Source organism: Cyprinodon variegatus, unplaced genomic scaffold, assembly GCF_000732505.1.
Source record: "Cyprinodon variegatus isolate N-32 unplaced genomic scaffold, C_variegatus-1.0 Scaffold188, whole genome shotgun sequence".
Taxonomy (NCBI): domain Eukaryota; kingdom Metazoa; phylum Chordata; class Actinopteri; order Cyprinodontiformes; family Cyprinodontidae; genus Cyprinodon; species Cyprinodon variegatus.
In genome coordinates, this window is record NW_015150641.1 from 1133859 (window position 1) to 1139397 (window position 5539).

At 37.9% G+C, this 5539-nt stretch overlaps 1 non-coding gene across 1 annotated transcript; it reads left to right on the forward strand.

The window, feature by feature from the left end:
* The first annotated feature begins 4465 nt into the window (after window positions 1-4465).
* trnaa-ugc lies at window positions 4466-4537 on the forward strand. The gene has a single exon. It is a non-coding gene; the product is annotated as a tRNA-Ala (tRNA).
* Window positions 4538-5539: the final 1002 nt, after the last annotated feature.

Here is a 5539-nt window from a genome sequence, read left to right on the forward strand (position 1 = left end):
TAAAACTCAAGTGTTAAATTCATTATTTTAAAGCATGTACTGAGGTCTGCTGAAGCTGTCGGCTGCCATTATTAATTTATTTATACTTTGCACCAAGAGTTGCATTAACTATCAAAACTGTCTCAAGTCCCTTTGTAGATCAAGCTGTTTTCCCTCAATAATGTTGAGGGATAAAAAGGCTCCAAGGCTTCAAAGCTCAAACCTGTGTTGTGTTTATACATTACAGAATGCATAACAGGAAACTATTTAAAATAGGATTTTCCAGGCTCTTTCTTATTGGCAACCACATTCTGTGATGACATTGTGTTTTATAATATAAAACCACGCTAGAAATAAAAAAAAAAAAAAAAATTAGATGCATCTTTTGATGTTGCACTTCAGCTATTTAAAAAAAATATGCAGCACAATATCCAAAAATATACCGATTGTGAAGTAAAAAGACTTCCATAAGAATGAACGGGTCAAACGGGTCTTTGCCAAGCCTGTAAAGAAAGTGTGACTCATTGTATTGGATAATAAGTACTTTTGTGTTGTGTTGTATGCCAAGAAGTACCAAGAACACAAACTCGACTGGAAGCTGCAGACACACATACAAAAACCAATACACCTCTCTGCAGATACCTGCTCTACGTGTCACAGATGTATGTATAGATAATAATAGAGCAGTTAGAAAAGCAGGGAGTATTTCTACTAAAGTCTAGGTGACAAGGCTCATACAACTACCAGGTGCCTGGTAACTCAAACATGCTGACACACAAAGAGAGAGAGAGAGGTATAATCACATCAACCCTGCAGTGATAATGACATCCAAACTCAAGTGACAGACTGAACACAAACATTCACTAAGAACAGTATGTGCATCAGTGCCCAGTGGTACTGCTCTCGTGTTAATCAAGACGACACACAGCCACGGTAGCACTTGTTCTGACATGTCCTTACAGCGTATTTTTATGAGTATTTATGAAAAAAATGTCAAAAAAATGAAACAGAACGGACATGGTTGTAGCTACTTTTTCACAAATAACTGGAGCTGAAATAAGTTGATTTAAGACAAAAAAAACATTGTTCCCCTTTGCTTCCTTTGCCATGTTCCTTAATCCGTCCTGGAGCTTTCACAGAAGTTCTCTGGCTTTCCAAGAATCCTGCAGTTTGGGGAACTCGGTCAAAGGTCACCACAGTGTTGTTCTTTCCTTTCTTTCTTTTTAAAGTGCTCAACGTGAAGGATGTGACATGCAGCCTCTTTTAAACAAGTCCAGGAACAAAGAATGAAGCTGATCAAAACTTTTAATTTTACTTATGGGAAGATCAAACGGCTGTAAGAGAGACACACTTAAAAATGTTTCCCCCTTACTTTCAAAGAGCTCATATGAGTTATTTACCTTCTCAAAATCACATTGTCTACCTGCATCATGCATGCAGTGCCTAATGCTGCTCTCTTATCTCCCCTAACCCCCCCGCTGTCTGTTGATAAGAGAGCAGCCTCCAATGATAAGAGGTGTTCCCACCATACAACTGGTACTAATTTTATTACAGACATAGCACTGTGTGAAAGTATTTACACCCCCAGTCCCTCTTTACATTACTTCATATCAATTTCTTTACTCTTGATTTTATGTACAAAGTAGTCAATCATTGTATTATTTGGAAAAATAAAAACCTAATGTGGTGCACATAGCGCCCCCTTCAGCTGCAATTACAGTGGTAAGACTTTCAGTGGATGTCTTTAACGTTTTCCTGGCCAAACTGATGGTGAGATGGAGCGGGTACCCACTAATTATATATATTGTATGAAATTGCGTTATATCAAACTGGTCCTATAGTCACTCTATTACAGATAGAGATATGTAACAAAAGTAATTTCGCCCTGGGATTATTAAAGTATTTCTGATTCTGATTCCTGGTTGATGGGACAGGTGTTGTGAATAAAACGGTGCCCAGCTGGAAAGAGCTCCTGTGTGTCGCTGAATGTGTGCATTGATGACTGAAAGACATCTTCTGCCTCCATTTATCTGGGTTACTACAGTGTGTTGAATCCATGTTAATGTGGATTTAAAGACATTTCAATTAGTGGAAAAAAAATACAGGGGGGAATATAAAAAAAAAGAAAAAAAAACCTCTTTTAACCAAAACTTTTGCGACCCCCATGCTGTACCGATGTGGACTCCCTAGGGGTTGAGGACCCCCTGTTGAAGACCTCCTCTTTAGCTCATTCACAGACTGAAGGTTTTGGAAAACAGTTTGCAGTAATGCTGCGTAGAAAGTTTCCGTGGACAGATCCTGCCACAGATTCTCAGCTGGATTTAATCCTGAACTTTGGCAGGAAACCATCAGTGTGGTTATTGATCAGAATCATTTCATTGCAGCATTGTATGTTCAAGTTTGTTGTTCCTGCTGAAACCTTTCCTCCACAGGGGCGGAGCTAGATGGGGGGCCAGGGGCAATCATTGGCCACCCCTGTGGCCACCCCTACCATTTATTTCCCTCTAATACAGATGGTGGCAAGAGTAATAATCTCAAGTGAAATATTCAAAACATTTAAATTTTTCATATATTAACAATTACTTGACAACAAAAACACTGTGGTTAATTATGCACATCAATATACTAACGTTAAAATTGATGAAGTACAGAATTCAAGCAGAAATAGATTTTGTGTTTTGTGGGGTAAGGAGAAAATAATGTGTCTCTGCAAGTCATCTAAGAGTCTTCAGTGAAATCACAGATAAATAACTATTTTAATAAAAATGTATGTTATGTTGATATTAGTATTCGTAAATATAAATTTTATGCATAATTATTATTGATAAATGTAGGTAAGTAATGACGATGGAAAAGATTTACGCCCCAGATCTCAAAACTGAAAGAATTTTATCAACTATACCTTTTATGTAGAAAGCACAGATGTTTGAATATATTCATCTATTTGTTAGCAAAGGCTGTGGGAAAGAATAGTTTGTCTTTATTTAGAAAATATGGATGTTTTGCTTGTTAATTTTCCTGTTGGAACAGTGTAGATTGACCGTGAGGTTTTGGTGCCTATCTACTTTCAGCCACCCCTCAGTGTACATTGGTTATTGCCTGGCCACCCTTATTAAAACTTTCTGGCCAAGCTTCTGTTCCTCCAATTTAATTTCTTTTGCAAAATTTTACAGGTTTCTTCCAGGATCAGAACGCAATCTAATCAGCTTCTCTTTCTGCTGCCAGAAAGCCGACCTAAAGCATCATGTTCCACTGTGGGAGTGGTGTATTTAGAGTGATGTGCCTTGTTAGATTCCTTGTCACATTGTACATTTCGTGGTGCCAAAAGTTCTGTTTATGTGTCATTTAACCAGAGCACCTTCCTCTGCATGTCTGCAGTGTGCCATGGAGGGCTTCGATTGGGCCACATTTCCTCTTAAGCCTCTTATCATTTCCCCTCAACAGCTGCTTTTCTTTTTGCTGCATTTCTCTAAAGCTCAGGTTTGTGATGTGCATAACTTCTAGAAGTGATATATTCCCCCTGAGCTGGGTGCTCAATTATTCACCAAGCTTTAGTGGAGGATCCAGAGCAGTGGCAGTTCTGAATACACATCCTGAGAGACAGAGGAAGTTATTAGAATAGATTTAGGAGAGGATTTTAAGCCCCAGCTTTACAAACATGCCAAACTCCAGCCCAAACCCTGACCCATTCCTTCTCATACAGTCTGCGGCCTTAGATAACTAATTTCCCTGCTTGTCTCATGTTGCATGTAGCCTGCCTGTACTTGCAACCCTTTACAATCCCTAGATTACCCTGCTATGATGATACTCCTCAGCAGGCACAGCCTGATTGCACCATTTAATCCTAATTTACACAACAGGAGCACCTTTTATAGATGTTTGTTTTTTGTGAGGCTGCTCCTTGTTCCCGATTCCATTAAAAACCTACATCAGATGGATGTTTCCCTACAAGGCCAGAGCTAGAAGGGTCTGGAGACAGTGTCCTTGGCAAAGAGTGCATACTCAACGATAAACATGAGTGAGAACAGTCTGTGCTCACCGGAGGGGGCAACGCTCCCCCTGCAGGGTATTACGAAACGTAGCCAAGAGAGCTATTTTAGATTATCCTAAGGATTATACTGTCACGAATGACATGATATGGCCTAAGGGCTACTTTTTAAATAAAAAACATTTTAAGGAAGCATGTTCTGTCTGTACTTTCCCGCTGTTAGGTCATAATTTGATTTTCAGTCACCGTAGAACCAGGAGCTTCCTTGATAGAGACAGATGCTTCCAACGCTATCAGCGAGGTTAAAAATAGCGCATACATCAGATATGGTAGAAATCCAAAAATAGAGTATCCACTTTTTTAACGCACAATTTTAATTTATAGTCAATGAAAATGCACAATAATGTGCACGGTAAGTATAACGAATACCTCATCTACCTCTCCTGTCAGTGTAAATCACACGTTCATAAACTGAATCTGTTACTCGTTGTACAACAAGGGGATGTAGCTCAGTGGTAGAGCGCATGCTTTGCATGTATGAGGCCCCGGGTTCAATCCCCGGCATCTCCACTTCTTTTTTTCCCTCTCTCGCGTATTTCGTTATTAAAAGATGTTTTTTAAAATACCAAAATGCAAATGCAATATACCCTGCACGAGCGTCCTGTATCTTGGAAGAAACAGTGGGAACTTGATTAATCCATATGTTCAATTAATTATGAACTGGCAATGGTATATTATCACATTATTGACATTATAGATGAAAATCTCTTAAATAGAAAAGTTGCTGCAACTATGGTTTGATATCGTTTTAAAAATCCGTCTTTCTAATGAGAAAAGTCGCCTTTCAAAAGATTTTTTTCATATCTTTTCAAGATTTTCTTTAAAGCTCTTGTTTTTAATAAAATATTATTGACTCACCTCAACTGTTAACGTATTTTTTTTTTTTTTTTTTCTGAATAAACGTCTACATTGGATGCAAATGTCGTTGCATTATCTGCAAAAACACATCTCTTAATATATGATCAGAGTCATTGCATTGATAAAGTATTTTGTCGTTTTATTTGTTTTATTTTTATGGGTTGGTCAACTCGAATCGGCTGAGACAATTGAATAATAGATTTTGAATCCAGATATGTCCTTATGTCTAGAATTCCCTTATGGTATTAACCTTGGTGCTATTTTAAACTAGGGCGACGCGGTTCCAGTACTACTTATGACTACAAACAGGATTTATTCTTTGTCGCCCTCTTGTGGCCAAATATAATATTATTAAGACATGATTATATTTTTCCAGCAGGTGGCGCCATTTCAGTTTAAAGGCAAGCTGGGCATTGACAGAAATAACTTCAGGGCATAGATCTCTCGGTTAAATTGACGGAATTAGTTTCTAAATATGTGGTAAAATTGTAGCTGAATCCAATTAACAGGGAGAACAATAAAGATAGTTAAATGGGAAAGTAAATATATATTTTTCATGCTTAGCAAATTTCTTAAAACCAGTTATGTCTCTCTTGTCATGCTTCCAATTTCTTTTTACTACACTTGTGTTCAGTAATTAACCTCATTACGTAA